A 12,459-nucleotide genomic window follows, 5' to 3' on the forward strand; every position below is an offset into this window, starting at 1 on the left:
GCATTGTGCAAAAAAATTGAATAATGCCACGAAAATGTCGATTGCTATCAAAAAATATTCCCAAAAACGATTGCATTGGCCGGGAATCGAACCCGGGCCCCCCGCGTGGCAGGCGAGGATTCTACCACTGAACCACCAATGCCAATTTTCCTACACCGGGAATCGAACCCGGGCCGCCTGGGTGAAAGCCAGGAATCCTAACCACTAGACCGTGTTGGAGACGCAACCAGAGTACTCAAAATCGCGCCATCACTCAAATATTTTAATGCGTTGTGCAAAAAAATTGAATAATGCCACGAAAAGGTCGATTGCCATCAAAATATATTCCCCAAAACGATTGCATTGGCCGGGAATCGAACCCGGGCCCCCCGCGTGGCAGCCGAGAATTCTACCACTGAACCACCAATGCCAATTTTCCTACACCGGGAATCGGACCCGGGCCGCCTGGGTGAAAGCCAGGAATCCTAACCACTAGACCATGTAGGAGACGAAACCAAAGTACTAAAAATCGCGCCATCACTCAAATATTTTAATGCATTGTGCAAAAAAATTGAATAATGCCACGAAAATGTCGATTGCTATCAAAAAATATTCCCAAAAACGATTGCATTGGCCGGGAATCGAACCCGGGCCCCCCGCGTGGCAGGCGAGGATTCTACCACTGAACCACCAATGCCAATTTTCCTACACCGGGAATCGAACCCGGGCCGCCTGGGTGAAAGCCAGGAATCCTAACCACTAGACCATGTAGGAGACGAAACCAGAGTACTCAAAATCGCGCCATCACTCAAATATTTTAACGCGTTGGGCAAAAAATTAAATAATGCCACAGAAATGTCGATTGCTATCAAAAAATATTCCCAAAAATGATTGCATTGGCCGGGAATCGAACCCGGGCCCCCCGCGTGGCAGGCGAGGATTCTACCACTGAACCACCAATGCCAATTTTCCTACACCGGGAATCGAACCCGGGCCGCCTGGGTGAAAGCCAGGAATCCTAACCACTAGACCGTGTTGGAGACGAAACCAGAGTACTCAAAATCGCGCCATCACTCAAATATTTTAATGCGTTGTGCAAAAAAATTGAATAATGCCACGAAAAGGTCGATTGCCATCAAAATATATTCCCCAAAACGATTGCATTGGCCGGGAATCGAACCCGGGCCCCCCGCGTGGCAGGCGAGAATTCTACCACTGAACCACCAATGCCAATTTTCCTACACCGGGAATCGAACCCGGGCCGCCTGGGTGAAAGCCAGGAATCCTAACCACTAGACCGTGTTGGAGACGCAACCAGAGTACTCAAAATCGCGCCATCACTCAAATATTTTCATGCATTGTGCAAAAAAATTGAATAATGCCACGAAAAGGTCGATTGCCATCAAAAAATATTCCCAAAAACGATTGCATTGGCCGGGAATGGAACCTGAGCCCCCCGCGTGGCAGGCGAGGATTCTGCCACTGAACCACCAATGCCAATTTTCCTACACCGGGAATCGAACCCGGGCCGCCTGGGTGAAAGCCAGGAATCCTAACCACTAGACCATGTTGGAGACGCAACCAGAGTACTCAAAATCGCGCCATCACTCAAATATTTTAATGCGTTGTGCAAAAAAATTGAATAATGCCACGAAAAGGTCGATTGCCATCAAAATATATTCCCCAAAACGATTGCATTGGCCGGGAATCGAAGCCGGGCCCCCCGCGTGGCAGGCGAGGATTCTACCACTGAACCACCAATGCCAATTTTCCTACACCGGGAATCGAACCCGGGCCGCCTGGGTGAAAGCCAGGAATCCTAACCACTAGACCGTGATGGAGACGCAACCACAGTACTCAATATCGCGCCATCACTCAAATATTTTAATGCGTTGTGCAAAAAAATTGAATAATGCCACGAAAAGGTCGATTGCCATCAAAAAATATTCCCAAAAACGATTGCATTGGCCGGGAATCGAACCCGAGCCCCCCGCGTGGCAGGCGAGGATTCTACCACTGAACCACCAATGCCAATTTTCCTACACCGGGAATCGAACCCGGTCCGCCTGGGTGAAAGCCAGGAATCCTAACCACTAGACCATGTAGGAGACGAAACCAGAGTACTCAAAATCGCGCCATCACTCAAATATTTTAATGCATTGTGCAAAAAATTAAATAATGCCACGAAAATGTCGATTGCTATCAAAAAATATTCCCAAAAACGATTGCATTGGCCGGGAATCGAACCCGGGCCCCCCGCGTGGCAGGCGAGGATTCTACCACTGAACCACCAATGCCAATTTTCCAACACCGGGAATCGAACCCGGGCCGCCTGGGTGAAAGCCAGGAATCCTAACCACTAGACCATGTAGGAGACGAAACCAAAGTACTCAAAATCGCGCCATCACTCAAATATTTTAATGCATTGTGCAAAAAAATTGAATAATGCCACGAAAATGTCGATTGCTATCAAAAAATATTCCCAAAAACGATTGCATTGGCCGGGAATCGAACCCGGGCCCCCCGCGTGGCAGGCGAGGATTCTACCACTGAACCACCAATGCCAATTTTCCTACACCGGGAATCGAACCCGGGCCGCCTGGGTGAAAGCCAGGAATCCTAACCACTAGACCGTGTTGGAGACGCAACCAGAGTACTCAAAATCGCGCCATCACTCAAATATTTTAATGCGTTGTGCAAAAAAATTGAATAATGCCACGAAAAGGTCGATTGCCATCAAAATATATTCCCCAAAACGATTGCATTGGCCGGGAATCGAACCCGGGCCCCCCGCGTGGCAGCCGAGAATTCTACCACTGAACCACCAATGCCAATTTTCCTACACCGGGAATCGGACCCGGGCCGCCTGGGTGAAAGCCAGGAATCCTAACCACTAGACCGTGATGGAGACGCAACCACAGTACTCAATATCGCGCTATCACTCAAATATTTTAATGCGTTGTGCAAAAAAATTGAATAATGCCACGAAAAGGTCGATTGCCATCAAAAAATATTCCCAAAAACGATTGCATTGGCCGGGAATCGAACCCGGGCCCCCCGCGTGGCAGGCGAGGATTCTACCACTGAACCACCAATGCCAATTTTCCTACACCGGGAATCGAACCCGGGCCGCCTGGGTGAAAGCCAGGAATCCTAACCACTAGACCGTGTTGGAGACGCAACCAGAGTACTCAAAATCGCGCCATCACTCAAATATTTTAATGCGTTGTGCAAAAAAATTGAATAATGCCACGAAAAGGTCGATTGCCATCAAAATATATTCCCCAAAACGATTGCATTGGCCGGGAATCGAACCCGGGCCCCCCGCGTGGCAGGCGAGAATTCTACCACTGAACCACCAATGCCAATTTTCCTACACCGGGAATCGAACCCGGGCCGCCTGGGTGAAAGCCAGGAATCCTAACCACTAGACCGTGTTGGAGACGCAACCAGAGTACTCAAAATCGCGCCATCACTCAAATATTTTCATGCATTGTGCAAAAAAAATTGAATAATGCCACGAAAAGGTCGATTGCCATCAAAAAATATTCCCAAAAACGATTGCATTGGCCGGGAATCGAACCCGAGCCCCCCGCGTGGCAGGCGAGGATTCTACCACTGAACCACCAATGCCAATTTTCCTACACCGGGAATCGAACCCGGGCCGCCTGGGTGAAAGCCAGGAATCCTAACCACTAGACCATGTAGGAAACGAAACCAGAGTACTCAAAATCGCGCCATCACTCAAATATTTTAATGCATTGTGCAAAAAAATTGAATAATGCCACGAAAATGTCGATTGCTATCAAAAAATATTCCCAAAAACGATTGCATTGGCCGGGAATCGAACCCGGGCCCCCCGCGTGGCAGGCGAGGATTCTACCACTGAACCACCAATGCCAATTTTCCTACACCGGGAATCGAACCCGGGCCGCCTGGGTGAAAGCCAGGAATCCTAACCACTAGACCGTGTTGGAGACGCAACCAGAGTACTCAAAATCGCGCCATCACTCAAATATTTTAATGCGTTGTGCAAAAAAATTGAATAATGCCACGAAAAGGTCGATTGCCATCAAAATATATTCCCCAAAACGATTGCATTGGCCGGGAATCGAACCCGGGCCCCCCGCGTGGCAGGCGAGAATTCTACCACTGAACCACCAATGCCAATTTTCCTACACCGGGAATCGAACCCGGGCCGCCTGGGTGAAAGCCAGGAATCCTAACCACTAGACCGTGATGGAGACGCAACCACAGTACTCAATATCGCGCTATCACTCAAATATTTTAATGCGTTGTGCAAAAAAATTGAATAATGCCACGAAAAGGTCGATTGCCATCAAAAAATATTCCCAAAAACGATTGCATTGGCCGGGAATCGAACCCGAGCCCCCCGCGTGGCAGGCGAGGATTCTACCACTGAACCACCAATGCCAATTTTCCTACACCGGGAATCGAACCCGGGCCGCCTGGGTGAAAGCCAGGAATCCTAACCACTAGACCATGTAGGAGACGAAACCAGAGTACTCAAAATCGCGCCATCACTCAAATATTGTAACGCGTTGGGCAAAAAATTAAATAATGCCACAGAAATGTCGATTGCTATGAAAAAATATTCCCAAAAATGATTGCATTGGCCGGGAATAGAACCCGGGCCCCCCGCGTGGCAGGCGAGGATTCTACCACCAATGCCAATTTTCCTACACCGGGAATCGAACCCGGGCCGCCTGGGTGAAAGCCAGGAATCCTAACCACTAGACCGTGTTGGAGACGCAACCAGAGTACTCAAAATCGCGCCATCACTCAAATATTTTAATGCGTTGTGCAAAAAAATTGAATAATGCCACGAAAAGGTCGATTGCCATCAAAATATATTCCCCAAAACGATTGCATTGGCCGGGAATCGAACCCGGGCCCCCCGCGTGGCAGGCGAGAATTCTACCACTGAACCACCAATGCCAATTTTCCTACACCGGGAATCGAACCCGGGCCGCCTGGGTGAAAGCCAGGAATCCTAACCACTAGACCGTGTTGGAGACGCAACCAGAGTACTCAAAATCGCGCCATCACTCAAATATTTTCATGCATTGTGCAAAAAAAATTGAATAATGCCACGAAAAGGTCGATTGCCATCAAAAAATATTCCCAAAAACGATTGCATTGGCCGGGAATCGAACCCGAGCCCCCCGCGTGGCAGGCGAGGATTCTACCACTGAACCACCAATGCCAATTTTCCTACACCGGGAATCGAACCCGGGCCGCCTGGGTGAAAGCCAGAAATCCTAACCACTAGACCATGTAGGAGACGAAACCAGAGTACTCAAAATCGCGGCATCACTCAAATATTTTAACGCGTTGTGCAAAAAAATTGAATAATGCCACGAAAAGGTCGATTGCTATCGAAAAATATTCCCCAAAACGATTGCATTGGCCGGGAAACGAACCCGGGCTCCCCGCGTGGCAGGCGAGGATTCTACCACTGAACCACCAATGCCAATTTTCCAACACCGGGAATCGAACCCGGGCCGCCTGGGTGAAAGCCAGGAATCCTAACCACTAGACCATGTAGGAGACGAAACCAAAGTACTAAAAATCGCGCCATCACTCAAATATTTTAATGCATTGTGCAAAAAAATTAAATAATGCCACGAAAATGTCGATTGCTATCAAAAAATATTCCCAAAAACGATTGCATTGGCCGGGAATCGAACCCGGGCCCCCCGCGTGGCAGGCGAGGATTCTACCACTGAACCACCAATGCCAATTTTCCTACACCGGGAATCGAACCCGGGCCGCCTGGGTGAAAGCCAGGAATCCTAACCACTAGACCATGTAGGAAACGAAACCAGAGTACTCAAAATCGCGCCATCACTCAAATATTTTAATGCATTGTGCAAAAAAATTGAATAATGCCACGAAAATGTCGATTGCTATCAAAAAATATTCCCAAAAACGATTGCATTGGCCGGGAATCGAACCCGGGCCCCCCGCGTGGCAGGCGAGGATTCTACCACTGAACCACCAATGCCAATTTTCCTACACCGGGAATCGAACCCGGGCCGCCTGGGTGAAAGCCAGGAATCCTAACCACTAGACCGTGTTGGAGACGCAACCAGAGTACTCAAAATCGCGCCATCACTCAAATATTTTAATGCGTTGTGCAAAAAAATTGAATAATGCCACGAAAAGGTCGATTGCCATCAAAATATATTCCCAAAAACGATTGCATTGGCCGGGAATCGAACCCGGGCCCCCCGCGTGGCAGGCGAGGATTCTACCACTGAACCACCAATGCCAATTTTCCTACACCGGGAATCGAACCCGGGCCGCCTGGGTGAAAGCCAGGAATCCTAACCACTAGACCGTGTTGGAGACGCAACCAGAGTACTCAAAATCGCGCCATCACTCAAATATTTTAATGCGTTGTGCAAAAAAATTGAATAATGCCACGAAAAGGTCGATTGCCATCAAAATATATTCCCCAAAACGATTGCATTGGCCGGGAATCGAACCCGGGCCCCCCGCGTGGCAGGCGAGAATTCTACCACTGAACCACCAATGCCAATTTTCCTACACCGGGAATCGAACCCGGGCCGCCTGGGTGAAAGCCAGGAATCCTAACCACTAGACCGTGTTGGAGACGCAACCAGAGTACTCAAAATCGCGCCATCACTCAAATATTTTCATGCATTGTGCAAAAAAAATTGAATAATGCCACGAAAAGGTCGATTGCCATCAAAAAATATTCCCAAAAACGATTGCATTGGCCGGGAATCGAACCCGAGCCCCCCGCGTGGCAGGCGAGGATTCTACCACTGAACCACCAATGCCAATTTTCCTACACCGGGAATCGAACCCGGGCCGCCTGGGTGAAAGCCAGGAATCCTAACCACTAGACCATGTAGGAGACGAAACCAGAGTACTCAAAATCGCGGCATCACTCAAATATTTTAACGCGTTGTGCAAAAAAATTGAATAATGCCACGAAAAGGTCGATTGCTATCGAAAAATATTCCCCAAAACGATTGCATTGGCCGGGAAACGAACCCGGGCTCCCCGCGTGGCAGGCGAGGATTCTACCACTGAACCACCAATGCCAATTTTCCAACACCGGGAATCGAACCCGGGCCGCCTGGGTGAAAGCCAGGAATCCTAACCACTAGACCATGTAGGAGACGAAACCAAAGTACTAAAAATCGCGCCATCACTCAAATATTTTAATGCATTGTGCAAAAAAATTAAATAATGCCACGAAAATGTCGATTTCTATCAAAAAATATTCCCAAAAACGATTGCATTGGCCGGGAATCGAACCCGGGCCCCCCGCGTGGCAGGCGAGGATTCTACCACTGAACCACCAATGCCAATTTTCCTACACCGGGAATCGAACCCGGGCCGCCTGGGTGAAAGCCAGGAATCCTAACCACTAGACCATGTAGGAAACGAAACCAGAGTACTCAAAATCGCGCCATCACTCAAATATTTTAATGCATTGTGCAAAAAAATTGAATAATGCCACGAAAATGTCGATTGCTATCAAAAAATATTCCCAAAAACGATTGCATTGGCCGGGAATCGAACCCGGGCCCCCCGCGTGGCAGGCGAGGATTCTACCACTGAACCACCAATGCCAATTTTCCTACACCGGGAATCGAACCCGGGCCGCCTGGGTGAAAGCCAGGAATCCTAACCACTAGACCGTGTTGGAGACGCAACCAGAGTACTCAAAATCGCGCCATCACTCAAATATTTTAATGCGTTGTGCAAAAAAATTGAATAATGCCACGAAAAGGTCGATTGCCATCAAAATATATTCCCAAAAACGATTGCATTGGCCGGGAATCGAACCCGGGCCCCCCGCGTGGCAGGCGAGGATTCTACCACTGAACCACCAATGCCAATTTTCCTACACCGGGAATCGAACCCGGGCCGCCTGGGTGAAAGCCAGGAATCCTAACCACTAGACCGTGTTGGAGACGCAACCAGAGTACTCAAAATCGCGCCATCACTCAAATATTTTAATGCGTTGTGCAAAAAAATTGAATAATGCCACGAAAAGGTCGATTGCCATCAAAATATATTCCCCAAAACGATTGCATTGGCCGGGAATCGAACCCGGGCCCCCCGCGTGGCAGGCGAGAATTCTACCACTGAACCACCAATGCCAATTTTCCTACACCGGGAATCGAACCCGGGCCGCCTGGGTGAAAGCCAGGAATCCTAACCACTAGACCGTGTTGGAGACGCAACCAGAGTACTCAAAATCGCGCCATCACTCAAATATTTTCATGCATTGTGCAAAAAAAATTGAATAATGCCACGAAAAGGTCGATTGCCATCAAAAAATATTCCCAAAAACGATTGCATTGGCCGGGAATCGAACCCGAGCCCCCCGCGTGGCAGGCGAGGATTCTACCACTGAACCACCAATGCCAATTTTCCTACACCGGGAATCGAACCCGGGCCGCCTGGGTGAAAGCCAGGAATCCTAACCACTAGACCATGTAGGAGACGAAACCAGAGTACTCAAAATCGCGGCATCACTCAAATATTTTAACGCGTTGTGCAAAAAAATTGAATAATGCCACGAAAAGGTCGATTGCTATCGAAAAATATTCCCCAAAACGATTGCATTGGCCGGGAAACGAACCCGGGCTCCCCGCGTGGCAGGCGAGGATTCTACCACTGAACCACCAATGCCAATTTTCCAACACCGGGAATCGAACCCGGGCCGCCTGGGTGAAAGCCAGGAATCCTAACCACTAGACCATGTAGGAGACGAAACCAAAGTACTAAAAATCGCGCCATCACTCAAATATTTTAATGCATTGTGCAAAAAAATTAAATAATGCCACGAAAATGTCGATTTCTATCAAAAAATATTCCCAAAAACGATTGCATTGGCCGGGAATCGAACCCGGGCCCCCCGCGTGGCAGGCGAGGATTCTACCACTGAACCACCAATGCCAATTTTCCTACACCGGGAATCGAACCCGGGCCGCCTGGGTGAAAGCCAGGAATCCTAACCACTAGACCATGTAGGAAACGAAACCAGAGTACTCAAAATCGCGCCATCACTCAAATATTTTAATGCATTGTGCAAAAAAATTGAATAATGCCACGAAAATGTCGATTGCTATCAAAAAATATTCCCAAAAACGATTGCATTGGCCGGGAATCGAACCCGGGCCCCCCGCGTGGCAGGCGAGGATTCTACCACTGAACCACCAATGCCAATTTTCCTACACCGGGAATCGAACCCGGGCCGCCTGGGTGAAAGCCAGGAATCCTAACCACTAGACCGTGTTGGAGACGCAACCAGAGTACTCAAAATCGCGCCATCACTCAAATATTTTAATGCGTTGTGCAAAAAAATTGAATAATGCCACGAAAAGGTCGATTGCCATCAAAATATATTCCCCAAAACGATTGCATTGGCCGGGAATCGAACCCGGGCCCCCCGCGTGGCAGGCGAGAATTCTACCACTGAACCACCAATGCCAATTTTCCTACACCGGGAATCGAACCCGGGCCGCCTGGGTGAAAGCCAGGAATCCTAACCACTAGACCGTGATGGAGACGCAACCACAGTACTCAATATCGCGCTATCACTCAAATATTTTAATGCGTTGTGCAAAAAAATTGAATAATGCCACGAAAAGGTCGATTGCCATCAAAAAATATTCCCAAAAACGATTGCATTGGCCGGGAATCGAACCCGAGCCCCCCGCGTGGCAGGCGAGGATTCTACCACTGAACCACCAATGCCAATTTTCCTACACCGGGAATCGAACCCGGGCCGCCTGGGTGAAAGCCAGGAATCCTAACCACTAGACCATGTAGGAGACGAAACCAGAGTACTCAAAATCGCGCCATCACTCAAATATTTTAATGCATTGTGCAAAAAATTAAATAATGCCACAGAAATGTCGATTGCTATGAAAAAATATTCCCAAAAATGATTGCATTGGCCGGGAATAGAACCCGGGCCCCCCGCGTGGCAGGCGAGGATTCTACCACCAATGCCAATTTTCCTACACCGGGAATCGAACCCGGGCCGCCTGGGTGAAAGCCAGGAATCCTAACCACTAGACCGTGTTGGAGACGCAACCAGAGTACTCAAAATCGCGCCATCACTCAAATATTTTAATGCGTTGTGCAAAAAAATTGAATAATGCCACGAAAAGGTCGATTGCCATCAAAATATATTCCCCAAAACGATTGCATTGGCCGGGAATCGAACCCGGGCCCCCCGCGTGGCAGGCGAGAATTCTACCACTGAACCACCAATGCCAATTTTCCTACACCGGGAATCGAACCCGGGCCGCCTGGGTGAAAGCCAGGAATCCTAACCACTAGACCGTGTTGGAGACGCAACCAGAGTACTCAAAATCGCGCCATCACTCAAATATTTTCATGCATTGTGCAAAAAAAATTGAATAATGCCACGAAAAGGTCGATTGCCATCAAAAAATATTCCCAAAAACGATTGCATTGGCCGGGAATCGAACCCGAGCCCCCCGCGTGGCAGGCGAGGATTCTACCACTGAACCACCAATGCCAATTTTCCAACACCGGGAATCGAACCCGGGCCGCCTGGGTGAAAGCCAGGAATCCTAACCACTAGACCATGTAGGAGACGAAACCAAAGTACTAAAAATCGCGCCATCACTCAAATATTTTAATGCATTGTGCAAAAAAATTAAATAATGCCACGAAAATGTCGATTGCTATCAAAAAATATTCCCAAAAACGATTGCATTGGCCGGGAATCGAACCCGGGCCCCCCGCGTGGCAGGCGAGGATTCTACCACTGAACCACCAATGCCAATTTTCCTACACCGGGAATCGAACCCGGGCCGCCTGGGTGAAAGCCAGGAATCCTAACCACTAGACCGTGTTGGAGACGCAACCAGAGTACTCAAAATCGCGCCATCACTCAAATATTTTAATGCGTTGTGCAAAAAAATTGAATAATGCCACGAAAAGGTCGATTGCCATCAAAATATATTCCCCAAAACGATTGCATTGGCCGGGAATCGAACCCGGGCCCCCCGCGTGGCAGGCGAGAATTCTACCACTGAACCACCAATGCCAATTTTCCTACACCGGGAATCGAACCCGGGCCGCCTGGGTGAAAGCCAGGAATCCTAACCACTAGACCGTGATGGAGACGCAACCACAGTACTCAATATCGCGCTATCACTCAAATATTTTAATGCGTTGTGCAAAAAAATTGAATAATGCCACGAAAAGGTCGATTGCCATCAAAAAATATTCCCAAAAACGATTGCATTGGCCGGGAATCGAACCCGAGCCCCCCGCGTGGCAGGCGAGGATTCTACCACTGAACCACCAATGCCAATTTTCCTACACCGGGAATCGAACCCGGGCCGCCTGGGTGAAAGCCAGGAATCCTAACCACTAGACCATGTAGGAGACGAAACCAGAGTACTCAAAATCGCGCCATCACTCAAATATTTTAACGCGTTGGGCAAAAAATTAAATAATGCCACAGAAATGTCGATTGCTATGAAAAAATATTCCCAAAAATGATTGCATTGGCCGGGAATAGAACCCGGGCCCCCCGCGTGGCAGGCGAGGATTCTACCACTGAACCACCAATGCCAATTTTCCAACACCGGGAATCGAACCCGGGCCGCCTGGGTGAAAGCCAGGAATCCTAACCACTAGACCATGTAGGAGACGAAACCAAAGTACTAAAAATCGCGCCATCACTCAAATATTTTAATGCATTGTGCAAAAAAATTGAATAATGCCACGAAAATGTCGATTGCTATCAAAAAATATTCCCAAAAACGATTGCATTGGCCGGGAATCGAACCCGGGCCCCCCGCGTGGCAGGCGAGGATTCTACCACTGAACCACCAATGCCAATTTTCCTACACCGGGAATCGAACCCGGGCCGCCTGGGTGAAAGCCAGGAATCCTAACCACTAGACCATGTAGGAGACGAAACCAGAGTACTCAAAATCGCGCCATCACTCAAATATTTTCATGCATTGTGCAAAAAAAATTAAATAATGCCACAGAAATGTCGATTGCTATCAAAAAATATTCCCAAAAATGATTGCATTGGCCGGGAATCGAACCCGGGCCCCCCGCGTGGCAGGCGAGGATTCTACCACTGAACCACCAATGCCAATTTTCCTACACCGGGAATCGAACCCGGGCCGCCTGGGTGAAAGCCAGGAATCCTAACCACTAGACCGTGTTGGAGACGAAACCAGAGTACTCAAAATCGCGCCATCACTCAAATATTTTAATGCGTTGTGCAAAAAAATTGAATAATGCCACGAAAAGGTCGATTGCCATCAAAATATATTCCCCAAAACGATTGCATTGGCCGGGAATCGAACCCGGGCCCCCCGCGTGGCAGGCGAGAATTCTACCACTGAACCACCAATGCCTATTTTCCTACACCGGGAATCGAACCCGGGCCGCCTGGGTGAAAGCCAG

The 12,459-nt window shown here is 48.8% G+C and overlaps 1 protein-coding gene and 74 non-coding genes across 75 annotated transcripts in view; 1 reads left to right on the top strand and 74 right to left on the bottom strand.

The window, feature by feature from the left end:
• Positions 1 to 12,459, top strand: part of LOC145237697 (dynein axonemal heavy chain 6-like) — a 160,618-nt gene that overhangs the window by 79,776 nt on the left and 68,383 nt on the right. The gene's annotated exons all lie outside the window — the stretch shown is intronic.
• On the bottom strand, positions 72 to 142 carry Trnag-gcc (transfer RNA glycine (anticodon GCC)). Its single transcript has one exon. It is a non-coding gene; the product is annotated as a tRNA-Gly (tRNA).
• On the bottom strand, positions 148 to 219 carry Trnae-uuc (transfer RNA glutamic acid (anticodon UUC)). The gene has a single exon. It is a non-coding gene; the product is annotated as a tRNA-Glu (tRNA).
• On the bottom strand, positions 339 to 409 carry Trnag-gcc (transfer RNA glycine (anticodon GCC)). The gene has a single exon. It is a non-coding gene; the product is annotated as a tRNA-Gly (tRNA).
• Trnae-uuc (transfer RNA glutamic acid (anticodon UUC)) lies at positions 415 to 486 on the bottom strand. The gene has a single exon. It is a non-coding gene; the product is annotated as a tRNA-Glu (tRNA).
• Positions 606 to 676, bottom strand: Trnag-gcc (transfer RNA glycine (anticodon GCC)). The gene has a single exon. It is a non-coding gene; the product is annotated as a tRNA-Gly (tRNA).
• Positions 682 to 753, bottom strand: Trnae-uuc (transfer RNA glutamic acid (anticodon UUC)). Its single transcript has one exon. It is a non-coding gene; the product is annotated as a tRNA-Glu (tRNA).
• On the bottom strand, positions 872 to 942 carry Trnag-gcc (transfer RNA glycine (anticodon GCC)). Its single transcript has one exon. It is a non-coding gene; the product is annotated as a tRNA-Gly (tRNA).
• Positions 948 to 1,019, bottom strand: Trnae-uuc (transfer RNA glutamic acid (anticodon UUC)). Its single transcript has one exon. It is a non-coding gene; the product is annotated as a tRNA-Glu (tRNA).
• On the bottom strand, positions 1,139 to 1,209 carry Trnag-gcc (transfer RNA glycine (anticodon GCC)). The gene has a single exon. It is a non-coding gene; the product is annotated as a tRNA-Gly (tRNA).
• Positions 1,215 to 1,286, bottom strand: Trnae-uuc (transfer RNA glutamic acid (anticodon UUC)). Its single transcript has one exon. It is a non-coding gene; the product is annotated as a tRNA-Glu (tRNA).
• On the bottom strand, positions 1,482 to 1,553 carry Trnae-uuc (transfer RNA glutamic acid (anticodon UUC)). Its single transcript has one exon. It is a non-coding gene; the product is annotated as a tRNA-Glu (tRNA).
• Positions 1,673 to 1,743, bottom strand: Trnag-gcc (transfer RNA glycine (anticodon GCC)). The gene has a single exon. It is a non-coding gene; the product is annotated as a tRNA-Gly (tRNA).
• Positions 1,940 to 2,010, bottom strand: Trnag-gcc (transfer RNA glycine (anticodon GCC)). The gene has a single exon. It is a non-coding gene; the product is annotated as a tRNA-Gly (tRNA).
• On the bottom strand, positions 2,016 to 2,087 carry Trnae-uuc (transfer RNA glutamic acid (anticodon UUC)). Its single transcript has one exon. It is a non-coding gene; the product is annotated as a tRNA-Glu (tRNA).
• Positions 2,206 to 2,276, bottom strand: Trnag-gcc (transfer RNA glycine (anticodon GCC)). Its single transcript has one exon. It is a non-coding gene; the product is annotated as a tRNA-Gly (tRNA).
• On the bottom strand, positions 2,282 to 2,353 carry Trnae-uuc (transfer RNA glutamic acid (anticodon UUC)). Its single transcript has one exon. It is a non-coding gene; the product is annotated as a tRNA-Glu (tRNA).
• Positions 2,473 to 2,543, bottom strand: Trnag-gcc (transfer RNA glycine (anticodon GCC)). Its single transcript has one exon. It is a non-coding gene; the product is annotated as a tRNA-Gly (tRNA).
• On the bottom strand, positions 2,549 to 2,620 carry Trnae-uuc (transfer RNA glutamic acid (anticodon UUC)). The gene has a single exon. It is a non-coding gene; the product is annotated as a tRNA-Glu (tRNA).
• On the bottom strand, positions 2,740 to 2,810 carry Trnag-gcc (transfer RNA glycine (anticodon GCC)). The gene has a single exon. It is a non-coding gene; the product is annotated as a tRNA-Gly (tRNA).
• On the bottom strand, positions 3,007 to 3,077 carry Trnag-gcc (transfer RNA glycine (anticodon GCC)). The gene has a single exon. It is a non-coding gene; the product is annotated as a tRNA-Gly (tRNA).
• On the bottom strand, positions 3,083 to 3,154 carry Trnae-uuc (transfer RNA glutamic acid (anticodon UUC)). Its single transcript has one exon. It is a non-coding gene; the product is annotated as a tRNA-Glu (tRNA).
• On the bottom strand, positions 3,274 to 3,344 carry Trnag-gcc (transfer RNA glycine (anticodon GCC)). Its single transcript has one exon. It is a non-coding gene; the product is annotated as a tRNA-Gly (tRNA).
• On the bottom strand, positions 3,350 to 3,421 carry Trnae-uuc (transfer RNA glutamic acid (anticodon UUC)). The gene has a single exon. It is a non-coding gene; the product is annotated as a tRNA-Glu (tRNA).
• On the bottom strand, positions 3,542 to 3,612 carry Trnag-gcc (transfer RNA glycine (anticodon GCC)). The gene has a single exon. It is a non-coding gene; the product is annotated as a tRNA-Gly (tRNA).
• Trnae-uuc (transfer RNA glutamic acid (anticodon UUC)) lies at positions 3,618 to 3,689 on the bottom strand. The gene has a single exon. It is a non-coding gene; the product is annotated as a tRNA-Glu (tRNA).
• Trnag-gcc (transfer RNA glycine (anticodon GCC)) lies at positions 3,809 to 3,879 on the bottom strand. The gene has a single exon. It is a non-coding gene; the product is annotated as a tRNA-Gly (tRNA).
• On the bottom strand, positions 3,885 to 3,956 carry Trnae-uuc (transfer RNA glutamic acid (anticodon UUC)). Its single transcript has one exon. It is a non-coding gene; the product is annotated as a tRNA-Glu (tRNA).
• On the bottom strand, positions 4,076 to 4,146 carry Trnag-gcc (transfer RNA glycine (anticodon GCC)). The gene has a single exon. It is a non-coding gene; the product is annotated as a tRNA-Gly (tRNA).
• Trnag-gcc (transfer RNA glycine (anticodon GCC)) lies at positions 4,343 to 4,413 on the bottom strand. Its single transcript has one exon. It is a non-coding gene; the product is annotated as a tRNA-Gly (tRNA).
• On the bottom strand, positions 4,419 to 4,490 carry Trnae-uuc (transfer RNA glutamic acid (anticodon UUC)). The gene has a single exon. It is a non-coding gene; the product is annotated as a tRNA-Glu (tRNA).
• Trnae-uuc (transfer RNA glutamic acid (anticodon UUC)) lies at positions 4,677 to 4,748 on the bottom strand. The gene has a single exon. It is a non-coding gene; the product is annotated as a tRNA-Glu (tRNA).
• On the bottom strand, positions 4,868 to 4,938 carry Trnag-gcc (transfer RNA glycine (anticodon GCC)). The gene has a single exon. It is a non-coding gene; the product is annotated as a tRNA-Gly (tRNA).
• Trnae-uuc (transfer RNA glutamic acid (anticodon UUC)) lies at positions 4,944 to 5,015 on the bottom strand. Its single transcript has one exon. It is a non-coding gene; the product is annotated as a tRNA-Glu (tRNA).
• Positions 5,136 to 5,206, bottom strand: Trnag-gcc (transfer RNA glycine (anticodon GCC)). Its single transcript has one exon. It is a non-coding gene; the product is annotated as a tRNA-Gly (tRNA).
• On the bottom strand, positions 5,212 to 5,283 carry Trnae-uuc (transfer RNA glutamic acid (anticodon UUC)). The gene has a single exon. It is a non-coding gene; the product is annotated as a tRNA-Glu (tRNA).
• On the bottom strand, positions 5,479 to 5,550 carry Trnae-uuc (transfer RNA glutamic acid (anticodon UUC)). Its single transcript has one exon. It is a non-coding gene; the product is annotated as a tRNA-Glu (tRNA).
• Trnag-gcc (transfer RNA glycine (anticodon GCC)) lies at positions 5,670 to 5,740 on the bottom strand. Its single transcript has one exon. It is a non-coding gene; the product is annotated as a tRNA-Gly (tRNA).
• Positions 5,746 to 5,817, bottom strand: Trnae-uuc (transfer RNA glutamic acid (anticodon UUC)). The gene has a single exon. It is a non-coding gene; the product is annotated as a tRNA-Glu (tRNA).
• On the bottom strand, positions 5,937 to 6,007 carry Trnag-gcc (transfer RNA glycine (anticodon GCC)). Its single transcript has one exon. It is a non-coding gene; the product is annotated as a tRNA-Gly (tRNA).
• Trnae-uuc (transfer RNA glutamic acid (anticodon UUC)) lies at positions 6,013 to 6,084 on the bottom strand. The gene has a single exon. It is a non-coding gene; the product is annotated as a tRNA-Glu (tRNA).
• On the bottom strand, positions 6,204 to 6,274 carry Trnag-gcc (transfer RNA glycine (anticodon GCC)). Its single transcript has one exon. It is a non-coding gene; the product is annotated as a tRNA-Gly (tRNA).
• Positions 6,280 to 6,351, bottom strand: Trnae-uuc (transfer RNA glutamic acid (anticodon UUC)). The gene has a single exon. It is a non-coding gene; the product is annotated as a tRNA-Glu (tRNA).
• On the bottom strand, positions 6,471 to 6,541 carry Trnag-gcc (transfer RNA glycine (anticodon GCC)). Its single transcript has one exon. It is a non-coding gene; the product is annotated as a tRNA-Gly (tRNA).
• Positions 6,547 to 6,618, bottom strand: Trnae-uuc (transfer RNA glutamic acid (anticodon UUC)). Its single transcript has one exon. It is a non-coding gene; the product is annotated as a tRNA-Glu (tRNA).
• Positions 6,739 to 6,809, bottom strand: Trnag-gcc (transfer RNA glycine (anticodon GCC)). The gene has a single exon. It is a non-coding gene; the product is annotated as a tRNA-Gly (tRNA).
• Positions 6,815 to 6,886, bottom strand: Trnae-uuc (transfer RNA glutamic acid (anticodon UUC)). The gene has a single exon. It is a non-coding gene; the product is annotated as a tRNA-Glu (tRNA).
• Trnae-uuc (transfer RNA glutamic acid (anticodon UUC)) lies at positions 7,082 to 7,153 on the bottom strand. The gene has a single exon. It is a non-coding gene; the product is annotated as a tRNA-Glu (tRNA).
• Positions 7,273 to 7,343, bottom strand: Trnag-gcc (transfer RNA glycine (anticodon GCC)). Its single transcript has one exon. It is a non-coding gene; the product is annotated as a tRNA-Gly (tRNA).
• Positions 7,349 to 7,420, bottom strand: Trnae-uuc (transfer RNA glutamic acid (anticodon UUC)). The gene has a single exon. It is a non-coding gene; the product is annotated as a tRNA-Glu (tRNA).
• Trnag-gcc (transfer RNA glycine (anticodon GCC)) lies at positions 7,540 to 7,610 on the bottom strand. The gene has a single exon. It is a non-coding gene; the product is annotated as a tRNA-Gly (tRNA).
• On the bottom strand, positions 7,807 to 7,877 carry Trnag-gcc (transfer RNA glycine (anticodon GCC)). The gene has a single exon. It is a non-coding gene; the product is annotated as a tRNA-Gly (tRNA).
• Trnag-gcc (transfer RNA glycine (anticodon GCC)) lies at positions 8,074 to 8,144 on the bottom strand. The gene has a single exon. It is a non-coding gene; the product is annotated as a tRNA-Gly (tRNA).
• Positions 8,342 to 8,412, bottom strand: Trnag-gcc (transfer RNA glycine (anticodon GCC)). The gene has a single exon. It is a non-coding gene; the product is annotated as a tRNA-Gly (tRNA).
• Trnae-uuc (transfer RNA glutamic acid (anticodon UUC)) lies at positions 8,418 to 8,489 on the bottom strand. Its single transcript has one exon. It is a non-coding gene; the product is annotated as a tRNA-Glu (tRNA).
• Trnae-uuc (transfer RNA glutamic acid (anticodon UUC)) lies at positions 8,685 to 8,756 on the bottom strand. Its single transcript has one exon. It is a non-coding gene; the product is annotated as a tRNA-Glu (tRNA).
• Trnag-gcc (transfer RNA glycine (anticodon GCC)) lies at positions 8,876 to 8,946 on the bottom strand. Its single transcript has one exon. It is a non-coding gene; the product is annotated as a tRNA-Gly (tRNA).
• On the bottom strand, positions 8,952 to 9,023 carry Trnae-uuc (transfer RNA glutamic acid (anticodon UUC)). Its single transcript has one exon. It is a non-coding gene; the product is annotated as a tRNA-Glu (tRNA).
• Trnag-gcc (transfer RNA glycine (anticodon GCC)) lies at positions 9,143 to 9,213 on the bottom strand. The gene has a single exon. It is a non-coding gene; the product is annotated as a tRNA-Gly (tRNA).
• On the bottom strand, positions 9,410 to 9,480 carry Trnag-gcc (transfer RNA glycine (anticodon GCC)). Its single transcript has one exon. It is a non-coding gene; the product is annotated as a tRNA-Gly (tRNA).
• Positions 9,677 to 9,747, bottom strand: Trnag-gcc (transfer RNA glycine (anticodon GCC)). The gene has a single exon. It is a non-coding gene; the product is annotated as a tRNA-Gly (tRNA).
• Positions 9,753 to 9,824, bottom strand: Trnae-uuc (transfer RNA glutamic acid (anticodon UUC)). The gene has a single exon. It is a non-coding gene; the product is annotated as a tRNA-Glu (tRNA).
• On the bottom strand, positions 10,202 to 10,272 carry Trnag-gcc (transfer RNA glycine (anticodon GCC)). The gene has a single exon. It is a non-coding gene; the product is annotated as a tRNA-Gly (tRNA).
• Trnag-gcc (transfer RNA glycine (anticodon GCC)) lies at positions 10,470 to 10,540 on the bottom strand. The gene has a single exon. It is a non-coding gene; the product is annotated as a tRNA-Gly (tRNA).
• Trnae-uuc (transfer RNA glutamic acid (anticodon UUC)) lies at positions 10,546 to 10,617 on the bottom strand. The gene has a single exon. It is a non-coding gene; the product is annotated as a tRNA-Glu (tRNA).
• Positions 10,737 to 10,807, bottom strand: Trnag-gcc (transfer RNA glycine (anticodon GCC)). The gene has a single exon. It is a non-coding gene; the product is annotated as a tRNA-Gly (tRNA).
• On the bottom strand, positions 11,004 to 11,074 carry Trnag-gcc (transfer RNA glycine (anticodon GCC)). The gene has a single exon. It is a non-coding gene; the product is annotated as a tRNA-Gly (tRNA).
• On the bottom strand, positions 11,271 to 11,341 carry Trnag-gcc (transfer RNA glycine (anticodon GCC)). Its single transcript has one exon. It is a non-coding gene; the product is annotated as a tRNA-Gly (tRNA).
• Trnae-uuc (transfer RNA glutamic acid (anticodon UUC)) lies at positions 11,347 to 11,418 on the bottom strand. The gene has a single exon. It is a non-coding gene; the product is annotated as a tRNA-Glu (tRNA).
• Trnag-gcc (transfer RNA glycine (anticodon GCC)) lies at positions 11,537 to 11,607 on the bottom strand. Its single transcript has one exon. It is a non-coding gene; the product is annotated as a tRNA-Gly (tRNA).
• Trnae-uuc (transfer RNA glutamic acid (anticodon UUC)) lies at positions 11,613 to 11,684 on the bottom strand. Its single transcript has one exon. It is a non-coding gene; the product is annotated as a tRNA-Glu (tRNA).
• Positions 11,804 to 11,874, bottom strand: Trnag-gcc (transfer RNA glycine (anticodon GCC)). The gene has a single exon. It is a non-coding gene; the product is annotated as a tRNA-Gly (tRNA).
• Positions 11,880 to 11,951, bottom strand: Trnae-uuc (transfer RNA glutamic acid (anticodon UUC)). Its single transcript has one exon. It is a non-coding gene; the product is annotated as a tRNA-Glu (tRNA).
• Positions 12,072 to 12,142, bottom strand: Trnag-gcc (transfer RNA glycine (anticodon GCC)). The gene has a single exon. It is a non-coding gene; the product is annotated as a tRNA-Gly (tRNA).
• On the bottom strand, positions 12,339 to 12,409 carry Trnag-gcc (transfer RNA glycine (anticodon GCC)). The gene has a single exon. It is a non-coding gene; the product is annotated as a tRNA-Gly (tRNA).

This window comes from Phallusia mammillata, chromosome 7 (assembly GCF_965637545.1).
Source record: "Phallusia mammillata chromosome 7, kaPhaMamm4.hap1.1, whole genome shotgun sequence".
Classification (NCBI taxonomy): domain Eukaryota; kingdom Metazoa; phylum Chordata; class Ascidiacea; order Phlebobranchia; family Ascidiidae; genus Phallusia; species Phallusia mammillata.